The following is an 18,895-nucleotide window of genomic DNA, read 5'->3' on the forward strand; positions in this document are numbered from 1 at the left end:
TTACAAGACACAGAAGAGGACGATTAGGAGGAATAAGCAAAATAAATCGCTCAGGAAGTGGTGTTAGGGAGCTTCCTTAATACACAATAGGATAGTAAGGGGTAGTAAGCAAAAATAAATCGCTCAGGAAGAGGTGTTAGGGAGCTTCCTTAATACACAAAAGGATAGTAAGCGATATATAATAAGCAAAAATAAATCGCTCGGGAAGAGGTGTTAGGAAGCTTCCTTAACAAACAATAGGATAGTAAGGGGTAAAACGCAAAATAAATCGCTTACGAAGAGGTGATAGGGAGCTTCCTTAACCGAAGAGAATACGGACCCAGTCGCCCTTCCATGAGTGGCACAGTGAGCAAGACACCCTAACCCACCCTTGGACCTACACCTTCTCTCACTCTCTCTCTCTCTCTCTCTCTCTCAGAAAACCCATATTTTAGTTCATTTATAAAGTTTGCTGTATCCTTCTCTCTCTCTCTCTCTCTCTCTCTCTCTCTCTCTCTCTCGGATCGCCGCAGCCCACTAGACCACCGTGTATGGGAGCGTTGGTTGTAGGATTTAAGTGTATTTTGTATTTTTCCATTATAGGTTAAGAAAACGCATTATTTGACTCGTTTATAAGGTTTGTTGTATCCTTGTCTCTCTCTCTCTCTCTCTCTCTCTCTCTAAGAAAACCCATTACTTAGATCAGTTATAAAGTTTGGTGTATCCTTGTTATTTCTCTCTCTCTCTCTCTCTCTCTCTCTCAGAAAACCTATTATTTGGCTCAAAGTTTGCCGTATCCTTGTTCTCTCTCTCTCTCTCTCTCTCTCTCTCTTACTCCAATACATTTATCCTTCACTGAAAAAAAAAGGTATGTGATTTTCTTCATTTATAAAGTTTGTTGTATCCTTCCTTGTTAAATAAATTGTTGTCCTGCAAAAACTATTATTATTTTCTCCCTCTCTAAAAATAAATCGCTAAGGAAGAGGTGGTAAGTCTTTGCATCGAGGGACACTGGAAAAGAAAGGTTAGGGTGGGTTGGGTTAGGTTAGGTTAGGTTAGAATGGGTTGGGTTAGGTTAGGTTGGGTTGGGTTAGGTTAGGTTGGGTTGGGTTAGGTTAGGTTAGGTTGGGTTGGGTTAGGTTAGGTTGGGTTAGGTTAGGTTGAGTTAGGTTAGGTTAGGATGGGTTGGGTTAGGTTAGGTTAGGTTGGGTCGAGTCGGGTCGGGTTGGGTTGGGTTAGGTTAGGTTGGGTTGGGTTGGGTTAGGTTGGGTTGAGTTAGGTTAGGGATGGTTGCGTTAGCTTAGGTTGGGTTGGGTTGGGTTGGGTTAGGTTGGGTTGGGTTGGGTTAGGTTAGGTTAGGTTGGGTTGGGTTAGGTTCGGTTGGGTTAGGTTGGGTTCGGTTAGGTTAGGTTAGGTTGGGTTGGATTAGGTTAGGTTGGGTTGGGTTAGGTTTGGTTGGGTTGGGTTAGGTTAGGTTGGATTAGGTTAGGTTGGGTTGGGTTAGGTTAGGTTAGGTTGGATTAGGTTGGGTTGGGTTAGGTTAGGTTGGGTTGAGTTGGGTTAGGTTGGGTTGGGTTGGGTTGGGTTGGGTTAGGTTAGGATGGGTTGGGTTAGGTTAGGTTGGGTTGGGTTAGGTTAGGTTGAGTGGGTCTCTGTAGCCCTCAGTGGAAAGACCGACCTTTTCTCCTATTTCTTACGAAGCTTCCAATGCACAGACAGAATTCAAACCACTTGGTGATTTATTTCTTCATTGCGATTTGTCTGCATATATAGGCTTTAATATTCACTTTTCCGTTATTTATATCGTTTTAGTATCAAAGTGGTTTGCATAGATAACATACAAGAGGATATTAAGGTGTAATGAGAGAGTGAATAGCTATGAAAGATGTGTTACGAAGCCCTCAATGCCACTCAATACAAATGTTGGACAGTGAGAGTCAGGGATTGCCGTGATCCTGAGCAATAAATCGAAGTGAGAGAGAGAGAGAGAGAGAGAGAGAGAGAGAGAGAGAGAGAGAGAGAAATATACACAAAAAACATAGAGGTTATAATAAGCAAGTATACCACTAAACCAGCAACAGAAAACGAAACTCACTGAAGACCAACACAGAAAACTACAATATAAAAGCGTAAACTTGTACATTCTGCTCTAACCACATCATAACCCCTTCATTCCTAATACACCAATTTTTTTCTTGATGTTACCAAGCGATTTTATTCGGCTCTGGGGAGGATTCTGGAATGGCAGGGTCAAATATAACTTTCATCAGCCCCTTCGCTACCAGGGGGCTCTCCTAACCCAGATGATGATGATGATGATGATGATGATGATGATGATGATGATGATGATGATGATGATAAGAAGAAGAGGTAGAACAACAATAATAAAACAAAAATACGTCCCCACACTGAATGGACTGATACTTCACTGCAAAATATCGTTAATATAATCACAAATACATGACACGTGAGTTGTAGCTTGAATCATTACTACACAATATATTTTAAGAGAAACACACGACCAAAGTAGGTGCAACAATTAAATTAGTGGTGTAAAAATCAATAACTTTATCACAAGCGTTGCACAATTGTAACCACTGCATCATAGTCAAATAACAAATATATCAGGCATGTTGTTTAGTAGCAATAACAATAATCTATCAGTAGTGCAGTGCAGTTCTTTTAACAATCTGTGTGCAGTAAAATAACATACATCTTTACATCAGCCGTGTCGTGCAGTAACTGTGTTAATCTGAACGCAGTAAAATAGCAGACAGCCTATATCACCTACAGTTATATTGTGCATTAGTACACTGGTGCACATTAAAATTAGCACAATAATGTAACGCTGTTGAGTCGCTGTAACAACTACAGTACATACAAATCTACCGTCATCCCTCACCAATGACTCCAACAGCACACCATCCTCTTCTGGTAGGGTTTGGGAGGGAGGTAAGGGACATGGGTAAACCGGGCAGCCCCACCGCACAGTCCTATCGCTGCCACCACATGAAGGCGCCCCTCTGCAGCACCATCTAAATAATAGTCAAGCTGTGTGTGTGTTCTTCTCTTTCACGAGAACGATAATAAATACTGACCTAACTCTTTTTGCATTAGGTCGGGGTCTGTCCAGGGAGTATCAGAAAAAATCCCCTCCCCCCCCCAAAAAAAAAGGCGATCGCGCGCGAATCGACGTCACGAACTTATCGGCGATCGCAATACGCTAAAATATTCGATGATTATTTCTTCGACTTTTTGGTCAACGGTATGGAAACAAAGATAAAGATATTTGCAAACATTTTGTAATGGAAAGACTATTAGTCAGTCCCGTAAATTTCTGCGAGCAAGCATAGTGCGATATAAGAAACAAATAAACCACCAGTGATCTAAAGAATGTGTAACGCCGGCATTGCAATATTAAAAAGACGAAAAAAAGAAAAAAAATCTACCCACAGTGGTGTCAAATAAAAACAATGCGTATAGAACCAGACGAAACGACAAGACTTCCAGCGTTCTCAAGCAGCAGTCACTATGAGGGGCAGGTGGAGACCGAGGATGAGATGTTGGGAAGGAGTGGAGAGAGAAAATATAGAAGGCAGTGTGAGCTGGAGGAAGGGCGGCCAAATGGTAGAGCACAGGGTGACATGGAGGCGATTTGTTTGTGGCCACACCTTAGGGGACTGATCAAAACAATATGCATTCACTCTACCAGGCTCAGTATTTAGACAAATAGACAGATAGATAAACGCACTTCCTCGACACGACTCAATATTATACAGATAGATAGACAGACAGATAAAGACAGATAGATAGACAGATAGATAAATAGATAGGCAGACAGATAGACAGATATAGATAGAAAGATAGATAGATAGATAGGCAGACAGACAGATAGGCAGATAGATAGATAGACAGACAGATAGATAGACAGATAGACAGACAGATAGATAGACATATAGATAGACAGATAGACAGATGTAGACAGAGGTATTTACTAAAGAGACACAAATGGTTAAGTACTCACCTCCCTTGGGTCTTGGTGATGTGATGGTGAAACTGAAAGAGACCAGAAAAAAACAGCATTATTTATAGGACAGAGGAAACAGCATTATTTATAGGACGGAGGAAACAGCATTATTTATACGACAGACGAAACAGCATTATTTATACGACAGACGAAACAGCATTATTTACAGGACAGACGAAACAGCATTATTTATATTATGACAGAGGAAACAGCATTATTTATATTATGACAGAGGAAACTGCATTATTTATATTATGACAGACGAAACAGCATTATTTATAGGACAGAGGAAACAGCATTATTTATATTATGACAGAGGAAACAGCATAATTTATATTATGACAGGCGAAACAGCATTATTTATAGGACAGAGGAAACAGCATTATTTATATTATAACAGAGGAAACAGCATTATTTATACGACAGAGGAAACAGCATTATTTATACGACAGAGGAAACAGCATTATTTATATTAGGACAGACGAAACAGCATTATTTATACGACAGAGGAAACAGCATTATTTATACGACAGAGGAAACTATGATACGGTGAAGAGAGTAGTGTTAAATTTTTGGTGAAACTGAAACAAAAGCCAGAATGAAACTACACTACTAATATTACGAGTACAAGAGGAAATTTTGATATGACAGACAGAGGTATATGGAATTTTGATGATGTAAAAGTATGAAAAGTTACAGATGAAATAAGGAAAGCCCCGAAAAAACTATATATATAAGGTACGGAAGACAACAGGATAGAATATACCTACAAGCAAAAATGACCAGGGTTCACCTCACCTCACCCCACACCATTCACTTCTCTGCCACACCACACCACCTCAATCACACCAGTTCATTTCGACTGGGCTGTGAGAGTGAGGGTGTATACACAGCCTACATCACGACAGACAAAGGCGTGTGGTGAGTGGGGCAGGCGTGTGGTGTGTGAGGCACGTGTGTAGTTTGGGGTTGGTGTAAGGCGCATCTCCACATATCACAACTTGTACACTGTTGTTCACCGTCCATATTGAATACATGCTAGGTCTCTCTCGATCAGGACTTGTGTTGTTGTTGATCAACAACAGTCTGACCGAGCAGACCCATCAACTGCAGGCAAGCGAAAGCCCCTACAGGGCTGTCCGGTGCAGTAAACTAATGTTCCCTTGCGGCGAACAGTGCCTCGCCACAGCAAGGCGCAGGCAGGGGTGCGAAGGTTTGGCTCCTGGACGGACGCCACATATACGCCTCTCCACCCAGTTAACACGTGCACCAAAGTAAGTTCCAACTAACCCCGTAATTTGGTTATAGGCTTACCACTCAGCGTTGTAAATGGTTTCCTGGGCTACAGGAAACCATTAGACTCGTCACTCAGTGTAGACCCACCTGAATTGGAAATAAGACTAATAAAGAATGGCAGGAAAATAAGAGAATATAGGAAGAGAGGAGGGTCCAACAGAAAAAGAATGTTGGAGGTCAAAGAAGCAGACAGAACATCAGGTGAGTAGATGACAGATGCCCCCACCTACCACCATCAGCACTGGTGTCGTGGTAACAACGGAGGCAGTGTTATGACAGGTAAAGATTATTTGCACTTGAGTCAAACCTCCTCACTAATCGCGCCATCAGCCTAAGATCGAACTCACATCCATTAACTAGAATCCACTACTGCGATACAGGAGGAAATATAGTAGAGTTAAAATACTGATGATGGGAGGAGGAGAGAAAGAAAAAAAAAACATACATTGGATGAGAGTTAGTGAATGTGTAGACAAGTTTTTTTTTTTTATATATAACAGAACAGAGGAAGGAAAAACAAAAACAATTGAATAACACAAATGAATTAAAAACAAAAAGTGTTACGGAAGATGTGGAAACAAAATAACTTAGTGACACAAACGAATGGAAGTTGTATATATATATGGTATACTATATGAGAGGGGGGGGGTGAGCTGGGAGCAGGGCAGTGAAATGAAGGGGGACAGGGCGACGTGGAGGCGATTTGTTTGTGGTCTCCCCGTGTGGGATTGGGACCTCTGGCAATAGATAGATAGACAGACAAGGAAAAGCCAGGGATTCCTCCATACCCTGTCTAAACCCTGGTCCGGCTGGAGGTCTGCCACTGAAAAAATTCGCTTTCTTGGGTGCAATATATACCGTGTGTGTGTGTGTGTGTGTGTGTGTGTGTGTGTGTGTGTGTGTGTGTGTGTGTGTGTGTGTGTGTGTGTGTGTGTGTGTGTGTGTGTGTGTGTGTGTGTGAGAGAGAGAGAGAGAGAGAGAGAGAGAGAGAGAGAGAGCACATTGTCTCACCTGGTCTGGGTTAATTACATGAACCGGAAGGTCACGGAAAGAAATGACCAACTGAAAGCGTTACCTGTATTCTCTCTCTCTCTCTCTATCTATCTATCTAAGTAACTATCAATCTATCTATCCAGCTACACCTATCTCTCTCAGTTTCCGGTTGAATGAGAGAGAGAGAGAGAGAGAGAGAGAGAGAGAGAGAGAGAGAGAGAGAGAGAGAAACTACGCATCCACACACACCACCATAGTATATATAAAAAAAACAGAGACAAAAACAACGAAGCCGCACAAATCACAGTATAAATAATGTTATATCTTGTGAGAGAGAGAGAGAGAGAGAGAGAGAGAGAGAGAGAGAGAGAGAGTATGGCTTCATTATACCATTATACTCCTGTTGCTTTCATTTGACGGAACTGGTCAACTATTACAGGGTACAGTCTCCTTGGTTACTAGTCGAATTTTTAGTTTTATCTAGGGTAGGAATGAGTCTCCTTGGTTACTACTCCTTAACCTGACACACCACACCCACCCTCAACCACACCACACCACAGCACATCCATATGCAGTAACACCACACCACACCACACCCATCCTCAACCACACCACACCACACCACACCCACCCTCAACCACACCACACCACACTACATCACACCACACCCACCCTCAACCACACCACACCCATCCTCAACCACACCACACCACACCATATCCATACTCAATAACACCACACAACACCCACCCTCAACCACACACCACACCATATTCATACTCAGTAACACAACACCACACCATATCCATACTCAATAACACCACACCACACCCATCCTCAACCACACCACACCACACCCATCCTCAACCACACCACACCACACCCATCCTCATCCACACCATACCACACCACATCTATACTCAATAACACCACACCACACCATATCCATACTCAGTAACACCACACCACACCACATACATACTCAGTAACACCACACCACACCACACCCATCCTCAACCACACCATATCCATACTCAATAACACCACATCATACCACACCACATCCATACTCAGTAACACCACACCACACCACACCATACCACATCCATACACAATAACACCACACCACACCACACCCATCCTCAACCACATCACACCACATCCATGCTCAATAACACCACACCACACCACACAACCACATCACACCACATCCATGCTCAATAACACCACACCACACCACACCACACCACATCCATACTCAATAACACCACACCACAGCACACCACATCCATACTCAACCACACCACACCACACCACACCCATCCTCAACTACACCACACCACACCACACCCATCCTCAACCACACCACACCACATAGTAAGTCAATAACACCACTTACACCGTCCTCTCATAATACACATAATAATTATATAAATGGCCAAATCCCGTTTTCTGCTGAGTAGAAAACTGAAGGATGACTAGGGCAAACAGAGAGTGAGAGAGAGAGAGATGAAACAGGATAACAGCAATAGGTCAGAGTGGTGAAAGCTTAATGATAATGAAATAGGCGTGAAATAGGGTTTTGATGATGATGATGATGATGATGTTGATGATGATGATGATGATGTGATGTTGATGGTGATGATGATGATGATGATGATGATGTTGCTGATGATGTTGATGGTGGTGATGATGATGTGATGTTGTTGATGATGATGATGATGATGATGTTGCTGATGATGTTGATGGTGGTGATGATGATTTCTACTTCAGTGCACATTCAGAGATAATAATTCAAGTTGCATTATAATTCTACTTTTCCTAAATCACACACACACACACACACACACACACACAATAATGCACATACACAAACACCAGCACACACACAGTACAAACACATACGAGAGCACAGAACATCTTACATACACACACACACACACAATAATGCACATACACAAACACAAGCACACACACACAGTACAAACACATACGAGAGCACAGAACATCTCACACACACACACACACACACACACACACACACACACACACACACACACACACACACGGGACCTAGACTGTGTACATCTTGAAGGAGACCCACTCATGCCTCAAGAACACCTCACCTCCCTTGAACAATGAGAGAGAGAGAGAGAGAGAGAGAGAGAGAGAGAGAGAGAGAGAGAGAGAGAGAAATTACATAGATACAACGACCATGCAGACCTTAAGGGACATAATACTTAAAGGGTTGAGAGAGAGAGAGAGAGAGAGAGAGAGAGAGAGAGAGAGAGAGAGAGAGAGAGAGAGAGAGAGAGAGAGAGAGAGAGAGAGATTAAGAAGTGGTATTGGACCTTGTTAAACTTGTATTTCTGCTTGTTAGAGAGAGAGAGAGAGAGAGAGAGAGAGAGAGAGAGAGAGAGAGAGAGAGAGAGAGAGGTAATATTGATGGCAGAATGACCTACTGTATATCCGATTACAGGGAGAGAGAGAGAGAGAGAGAGAGAGAGAGAGAGAGAGAGAGAGAGAGACTGTGATATTGATAGTGGAAATTTGTAGGTTGTGGATAGGTATGAACATGAAATGCATATAAACAGATGCAGATATATAGATAGACAGATAGATAGATAGATAGACAGACAGATAGATAGACAGATAGATATACGTGACAAAAAGATGAGATAAAATAGATAGATACCAAGATGACATGTAAGAGAGAGAGAGAGATACGGTACATATATAGGCTGACAGGTTGATAGATAGATGCCAGATAACAGAGAGATATAGATAGACACAGTATATCTATTTTTCTACTTAGCCTATCAGTCACTCAGTTCACCAGTCTCTCTCGCTCTCTCTCTCTGTCCCTCCCCCCCCTCTCTCTCTCTGGGGAAAATCAGCACCAGACAGGAAAAGGTTAACTCTCTCTCTCTCTCTCTCTCTCTCTCTCTTCTTTTACAGGATAGTCCTCTGGTAAAGAACAATATATTTTTCCTTTGTCTAGTTCATCCCTTAAAAAAAATTATCAATGTATCAGCACTGCGAGAGCCTATGATGCTAGTCACGAAGAAGTGCTAGATAACACTTTCTGCCACTTGGGGTACGTGAGCTAAACTGCAGTAAGGACGAAAATCTGGGCCAAGTTAAGGTGAAACGAGTATAGTCGACAATATTACGGCTCTATATTCTTTCCATAGCACTTCTCCGTGACTAGCATAATCAAATTATAGTCTACTGTTACAACGAGAGAGAGAGAGAGAGAGAGAGAGAGAGAGAGAGAGAGAGAGAGAGAAACAATAATATTAAGCCAAATCACAGTGATAAACTACACCATTTCCACAATCTTTCGTCACTCCTTCCAACGTATCAAAAGCATCCAATCTTGTTTAATTTCTAACCATTTCTATGTAATTTCTAGCTAATCCGTGCTATGACCCTCCTTACTTAAACAAAAAAATTCGCTACTTAATCTCGAACAGCATATTCATCCATTGGTATATAATTTCTAACTATTTTTATGCAATTGCTAACTGATCCGTGCTAGGACTCTTAGGAGCGTTCCATTTCAAAATTATCTACTCCTCTGCAGCCTACTCATCAATTCCTATCAAATTTCTAACCGTTTCTGTGTAATTTCTAACTGCCCCGTGCTAGGACTCTGCCGTGCCCATATAAGGAGAGTCAAAAGGGCAAGTCATGGGTAAGGGCGTTAAAATTGCGGGAAGTTTTGAGTCATCGCCGCTCTGGGAGTCACCCGGACTGTTATGACGTAAGCCGTGACGTCACACAGGCAGCTGACATGGCCGCGCCGAAACTCCCTTTAATACAATCAATTTTCCCGCTGTTTTATCCCCTTGAATCCGCTGACGTATATTTTACTGTGCTCTTCCTACCTCCAGACGATTTCTCCTGATATTTTGTGGCAGTGGGATGATAAATTGACTCCATTAATCTCTTAACATCCTCTCTCCCGAAACTGAATAAACTCCCTTCAAGGTAACTCGAATACAACTATAATTACGTTATGGAATTCAATGTTTTAATTATTTTCGCGACATTCTAGGTCTGAGAGACTAAAACTAAACGGTAATTTAGTGATAATACAATGGTGGCTCAGATTTATTGTTACATACCCACATAATTGCAAAAACTGGACACGCCGAGATCAAATGAATAACTTTGACGCCATTTTGAGTTGGGGACCAGGAACAGAAGACTAATTAAACGTAGATACAGTGATGGCTTATGCCTGGGGACATTTTTTCAGTTACATACCCAAAGAAATGCAAAAACAAACAAGCCAAGCACGCACACACACACACACACACACACACACACACACACACACACACACACACAATTAAGACTCATGTGAGTGAAAATGAAACTAAACATGCAATCCCACATACAGCAACAGCCCAAGAAAGTTCATGAATATATGGCACGCACGTACACACACACTCAAGCCTCCTGCGCGCTAGACCTTGATCTGTATTTACAAACCGTCTTACGTTTGTGTATGAGATTATATTTACGTTTATTTTTCACTTATTTAGCTGCGAAAAGCTTTAAAATCAAATCAAAATGAATATTAGGGTTACGAAATCCTGAAAATTAACGATAGGTGATAACAGCTGAGTAATGGAGACTTGTTTGGAGTAAATAATGGTTAGGAAATTTTATAACTACTACTTGGCTCATTCATTCAGCTCGTCAGCAGGGAAGCCTCTCGCTGCCCCAACTCAGTTCATTTCCCAGTATCGTAGCAGCGCGGGAAGGAGGAGGGAGCTGGGGTATCCTGCTCCGTTGTGTGAAAATCCCTACAGTCACGATTCGTAGTATTATTTAAACGTTTTTGGCAGTTACAAGTAAGTGAAACCGTCCCTCATCTCAAAAGTTTAGCTCTGTGTTCTCCGTTGCTTAGCAGTTCCGTTTCATTGGATTATTTAAGCGTTTTAGCAGTTACCAGTGATTTCATTATGCGCTACGTAGCCTAAAATTCCAACATCCACGTTTCATAGTATTATTGAAACGTTTTTGGCAGTTACAAGTGGGTGAAAGTGTTCCTTAAGTGACTGGTTTTAAGTTGCGTGTGCTCCGTGGTGCAACAATCTCTCTAGTTCCGTTTCATAGCATTATTTAAACGCCTTAGCAGTTACAAATAAGTGCAACGGCTCTTCCAGATTTCTTCTTGTGCTACGTACCCTCACAATCCCTTAAGCCGCGTTTTATAGTAATATTTTAATGTCTGAGAGGAGTTACAAGGACGTGAGATGACTTTTCAATGGCAACTGTGACTGGTTTGTGGGTGTATGTGTGCTTTTCGTGGCGTTACAAGTGCTTTTATTTGCATTATTTAAACGTTTAGGGAGTTAACAGTACGTGGAACTATTTTTAAAGTGAGGTTTGGGTGTTCCGTGGCCTAATAGCGTTTCATGGCACTGTTTTAAAGTTTTAGGTGTTGTATGTGAATTCCTAAAGTGATGTATGTGATCCGTAGCATAACAATCACTGCAGTCGCGTTTCATAGCAATACTTAAACGGTCTGACGTATACAAGTGAAACGGCTTCTCGAGTTTCATTTTCGTACCCAGCTAAGTATCTTCTAGAATCGTACCGGAGTTGGGAGATCGCTTGTGCGTGTATGCTCCGTAGCGTTGCAATCTCTACGGTTGCGTTTCATAGATTATTACGCTTTGGCAGTTACAGGTAAGTGAAACGGCTTGATTTGAACGTCTTTTGCACCTGCCGATAAGTGAAGCATCAAATGATATTCTTTTTCAGTTTCAAGTCACTTTTAGTTCCTTCCACACAATTATCTGGTGACTCGCTTGCTTCCCCTCCTAAATCCTGCCACCCGGAGATGATGGTGATTATTATTATTATTATTATTATTGTTGTTGTTACCGTATTATTATTATTATTACTGTTACCGTATTATTATTATTATTATTATTTTATCGTTACTGTTGTTACTATAATTATTACCACTCTTTTACTATTATTATGAATGAATGAATGAAATACTGTAAAGGTGTCCGGAGTACTTACACATCAAAAGGTGGTGGGTTTTGCTATACACCTTCAGCAAATACAGTGACAGTGGTTATAAATTCGAGGTTGGCAAAATATGAGCTACAATACATATTATAAAATGGAGAGGAGTTTATAAGATACATTACATTGAGGAAAGTAGCATCAGAACATTACATACATTATATATAGGAGAGAGGTAGCATCAAAGCATTACATACATTACATATACGAGAAAAGCTGCATCAGAGCATTACATACATTACATATACGAGAAAAGTAGCATCACAGCATTACATATATTACATATAGGAGAGAAAAGTAGCATCAGCATTACATACATAACATATACGAGAAAAGCATCATCATAGCATTACATACATTACATATAGGAGAGAAAAGCAGCATCAGCATTACATACATTACATATAGGAGAGAAAAGCAGCATCAGCATTACATACATTACATATAGGAGAGAAGTAGCATCAGCATTACATACATTACATATAGGAGAGAAAAGTAGCATCAGAGCATTACATACATTACATATAGGAGAGAAAAGCAGCATCATAGCATTACATACATTACATATACGAGAAAAGTAGCATCAGAGCATTACTGAAGCACAGCATAGCAGCATTAGCCTAAGATGACCGCTCTCTCTCTCTCTCTCTCTCTCTCCTTTTATTTATTTTATACATGTCCATTCGTACACACTAGCTATTTCTTTTACACTGGCTATGATGTAATTATTATTATTTTTATTATTACTATTATTATTATTATTATTATTATTATTATTATTATTATCGCAGTTTCCAGGCGATTATATTGTTTAAAAATTTCGAACAGGGGGGTGATACGGCCTTCACCGACTTCCTATCACACGTCTTTCCTTCGCTTCTGTGTGTGTGTGTGTGTGTGTGTGTGTGTGTGTGTGTGTGTGTGTGTGTGTGTGTCTTCTATCCTCACGCCGAACCCTGACCAATATCAGCTCAGTTGATGGCCAGATGTAGTCAGACTGAAAGGATTGATTTGAATAGTAACCAAGGAGATTAATGTCTTATAACTACAGGTCAGCGAATTTCAGGCAACTATGACATTATTTGGGTCGTAGATATGACCTAGTTAAGCCAGGTCAACACAAACCGGCTGTCTATCTATCTATCTATCCATCTATTTCAATACTGTATACTTCCTGCCTACAGATTTTTTTTTAAATAGTTTATGACAGATCTTGAATTTGACTCTCTTTTGTATTGTTTTTGTTTTTGTTTTTTTCTTGGAAGGAACGATTTGCTGGCTCCTGGCCTTTGGTTCCTTCTTGCATTAAAAACAAAAAAAACAAAACAAAACCTTGGCAGTGAAGGGATGAAAGAAGCTTATATGACCCCTACAGCTTCAAAATCCCCATTAAGCTGAGTAAAACCGTTCAGGCGAAGCAGGAATGGCAGAAAATACGTTAAGGGGAAGTGTTCAAGAATGTTCACTGGTTCCGGCGTAGCGGTGCAACTTTAGGACACGCACCAGGCTGTATTAGCAATGCGCAGTATCCCTTCATTATAGAGGGTTTGCACTGACGTCATAATCCGCAATGACGTCATCAACCTGTGCACTGACGTCATCAAATTCAAGACGTCCTGGAAAAGCGGCCATGTTGGAGGCATGTGATATACCGTACATTGAAGCGTTGACATATACAGCGATGGTTTACCGTACGAGGGACCTTCATACTATGCTACTGTTACTACTACATGTGCAACTACTACTAATACTATCAATAATAATAATAATAATATCGGTAATATATATATATATATATATATATATATATATATATATATATATAAATATATAAATATATAAATATATATATATATATAAATATATATATATATATATATATATATATATATATATATATAAATATATATATATATATATATATATATATATATATATATATATATATATATACTGTATACCTACGCTGCTTCCCCCAAGGAAAGGAAGGTATATATATATATATATATATATATATATATATATATCCCACTGGAGCCCAGTGTCCTAAGTATTGGACAGAACTGGGATTTTTCAAGTCTTTATAAAGTAGGGAACCCCCGGGTAGGGACCTATGAGCTTCACGACTATGAGCCGATAGGCGGAGGGCGGTACGCTTAGTACCATCCCAGTGTAATGCCTCGCCCAGAACCCCTGGGATCCAATGGGAGATATATATATATATATATATATATATATATATATATATATATATATATATATATATATATATATATATATACACACACACACACACACACACACACACTGATATCACAGGCAACTGTGTGCTTACCAACAAAAATGATCTTTCAGTCACCTGGTCTGTGAGCTTTGTGTGTGTGTGTGTGTGTGTGTGTGTGTGTGTGTGTGTGTGTGTGTGTGTGTGTGTGTGTGTTTCAACTCTGGTCTATTCCTTTGTCTTCTAACACTTAACCATTCTTGGCGGAATAAAATGAAATAATGGAGTTCACCTGACCATGAGTAGGTTAACGGAGACGCTGTTAACACTCACGCTCCTATGACCCACTCTCTGCTGAATGAAATCGTCTGACGTAAGATGAAATACAATAGCTATAGTTGTTTCCACCATGAGAGGGTAATATGGTAGGAGGTGACATTACATACCGAGGCTTTGTTGGGCTTCATTTTGTACACACACACACACACACACACACACACACACACACAAAGCCGGTCTGACATATGTACATACGCAATACACCCATACGCATACACGACCAAGTCACCACACACACACACACACACACACACACACACACACACACACACACACACATTTCCGGTTTGACAAGAATACACACTCAATCACCAAAATAAATCACACACACACACACACACACACACACACACACACACACACACACACACACACACACACACACACACACAAGGAAGAATTCGAGGCAAACTGTATTGTTGGATGCAAGATTTTCTCATAAAAAGAGAAATGAGAACAGTACTAAGGGGAAATTACTCATCATGGAAAGAAGTGACTAGTGGAGTACCACAGGGCTCAGTGCTGGCACCAATCATGTTTTTAGTGTACCGGTATATAAATGATATAGACAGTAACACTGGAAATGAAAGCTATCTAAATATGTTTGCAGATGATGCAAAAATACAAATGAGAATTACTAACACAGACTCTTGTAAAGAGCTACAAGAAGAATTAAATAAACTTCATGAATGGAGTAATACATGGCAAATGGAATTCAGTGTGGACAAGTGTCATGTAATAAAGTTTGGTAAAAGTGGAAAAAGACCTGATTGGGATTATATGTTAGGAAATAAAACCCTACACACATCAGAAAGAGAGAAGGATCTAGGTGTGATTATCAATAACAGACTATCTCCGGCTGACCACATCAGTGAGAAGGTACGGAACATGTATGCACTGCTTGCAAATATGAGAATAGCATTCACATACATAAATGAAGACATGCTAAGAAAGATAATAACATCATTCATCAGACCAACCCTGGAGTATGCATCAGTAGTCTGGAGTCCTCACCTCAAAAAACACATAGACAAGATTGAAAAAGTTCAAAGGGCCGCTACAAGATGGGTACCAAGCTTAAGGGATCTAAGCTACGAAGAAAGACTACATAAACTGAATCTACCAACACTACAGGAAAGAAGGAAAAGAAGTGACATGATTATGCTATATAAATGCATATCAGGGAAGGAGAAAATAGACATAAATGATTACTTAACCTATGGGGATGCATCAGCAAGAGGACACTGCAAAAAACTGCATAAGAAGAGAGGTGATAAAGACGTAAGGAAATTCAGTTTCCCAAATAGAGCAATTGATCAGTTGAATGCACTACCGAATGAAATAGTGTGTGCCAAAACAATTCACAATTTGAAGGATATGTACGATAAATATGGTTTAAGACACGGGACAGTACGAGCTTGACTCATTCCTGTAAAGATACAATTAGGTAAGAACACGGGCGCGCGCGCGCGCACTAGTTAATTCATTTTGCAGCTTATTTCACGCAGCTCAGTAGCAGAAAAATGCAATCCTACAGTTCTACATCCATCACATGCCACTTCTTCGTGACTAGTATCATATCCTGGTGTCAATCTATTGCTACAACTCCGCTTTCGAAACGGAGAGATGGCAATTTTAGGCCAAGTTACAGTAAAAAGAGTATAGATGGAGATTTTCGTCCCTTTGCAGCATATTTCACGTAGCTCAGTGGCAGAAGACAATGTTATGACTGCGTCTTTTCCGCAGCACTTCTTCGTGACTAGTATTAACCTATTGTTGGAGCTCGATGTTCAAGAAGGAGAGAGATTTTGTAAGCCCAGTTAGAGTAAAAATTGGCGGGATTTTCAAACTTCTGCAAAATATTTCACGTATCTCAATGGCAGAAACAGACACCATCCTTTCCACAGCACTTCTTTGTGACTATCATCATATTCTAATGTTAATCTGTCGCTGTATCTCTGCTTTCAAATATAAGGTGTGGAAATGTTACGTCTCCCTCCTTTGCAACACATATCTCAATGGCAGAAACAGACAGCATCCTTTCCACAGCACTTCTTTGTGACTATCATCATATTCTAGTGTTAATCTGTCGTTGTGTCTCAGCATTCAAAGTTGTGGAAATGTTACGCCTCTATCCTTTGCAAATTACTTCAAGTATCTTAATGGCAGAAAGAGACAGCATCCTTTCCACAGCACTTCTCTGTAACTATCATCATATTCTAGTGTTAATCCGTCGTGTCTCAGCATTCAAAGCAGAGATGCATGTGGAAATGTTACACCTCTATCCTCTGCAAATTATTTCACATATCTCAGTGGCAGAAACAGACAGCTTCCTTTCCACAGCACTTCTCTGTAACTATCATCATATTCTAGTGTTAATCTGTCGTGGTGTCTCAGCATTCAAAGATAAGGTGTGGAAATGTTACGCCTCTATCCTTTTTACTTGATCTAACTCTATTGCCAGACGCCTTAATCCCGTAAGGGGTGGCCACAAACAAATCGCCTCCATGTCGCCCTGTCCCCCGGCACTTCATTTTACTTTAACTTGGCCTAAAATTGCCATCTAACCATTGTAAGTAATGAAGTGCAACAAGAAATTAAGAGTAGATTGATGCTAGTCACGAAGAGGTGCTACGGAACAAATGGATAACCGTAGTACTGTCTTATTCTACCACTGAGCTAACAAGAAATTAACAGCAGATTGATGCTAGTCACGAGGAAGTGCTATGGAACAGATGTATAACCGTAGTATTGTCTTATTCTACCACTGAGCTACAGAAAATAACAGTAGATTGATGCTAGTCACGAAGAAGTGCTACGGAACAAATGTATAACCGTAGTATTGTCTTATTCTACCACTGAGCTAACAAGAAATTAACAAGATTGATGCTAGTCACGAAGAAGTGCTACGGAACATATATATAACCGTAGTCTTGTCTTTACCACTGAGCCACAGGAAATAGCCTAAGCTTCTAAAGGAAGTAAATATGGGCCAGGTTAAGGTGAAATGAGTACAGCTAAATCTACACTCTTTACACCAACGACCTAAAATTGCCATCTATCTATCTTGAATGCTGAGCTCCAAGAATAGATTAACACCAGAATATAATGCAAGTCACGAAGAAGTGCTATGGAAAGGATGCAATGCTGCAGTATTCTTTTCAGCCACTGAGCTACGTGAAATGAGCTACAAAAGGACGAAAATCTACCCCACGTTAACGTAAAATGAGTATAAGTTCTCTCTGTCTATCTATTGCCAGACGCCTTAATCCCATACGAGGTGGCCACAAACAAATCGCCTCCACGTCGCCCTGTCCCCCGCTATTTTACCGCCCTGCTCCCAGCTCACACCCCCTTCTCTCATATACCTCTCCACTCCATCCCTCCATCTCATCCTCGGCCTCCCCCTCCCTCAGTGTATTAAGTGGGTTTATTCTTGTTATATCCAGACGGTTTTATTCAGCTCAGGGGAGATTTCTAGTAGTGAAGGGGTTAATGAGGGCTCATCTAACCCCTCCAGTTCCCAAAGTGTCTCCCAAGCTGAGTAAAATCGTCTGGTGGTGGCAATGAGAATGAAAAATATGGAAGGGATTACAAAACACAACAAAAGAATATGGGACGGAAGGATTCTCTCTCTCTCTCTCTCTCTCTCTCTCGTTTGGGAAGGAGTGAGAAATATGGAGGGAATTATGAAGCACACACACACACACACACACACACACACACACACACACACACACACACACACAACAAAAGAGTATGAGATGAAGGCTACTCTGTCGTTTGAGCAGTGAAAAACATGAAGAGCAGAGGAGTGTAAACAAACTTTTGCTCACAACTGTACGTCATCGGAAGGAAGTGTCTATTTTGGGGTAATACTCAAAGATAGAACTTAAGCCTTTGAATCTCTTGGTGTATTATTATTATTATTATTATTATTATTTATTTATTTATTTTCTATCTATCTATTTAACCAACAAGATATA

Source organism: Coenobita brevimanus, chromosome 30, assembly GCF_032717465.1.
Source record: "Coenobita brevimanus isolate Jiangsu-jjx chromosome 30, ASM3271746v2, whole genome shotgun sequence".
NCBI classification, from domain to species: Eukaryota; Metazoa; Arthropoda; class Malacostraca; order Decapoda; family Coenobitidae; genus Coenobita; species Coenobita brevimanus.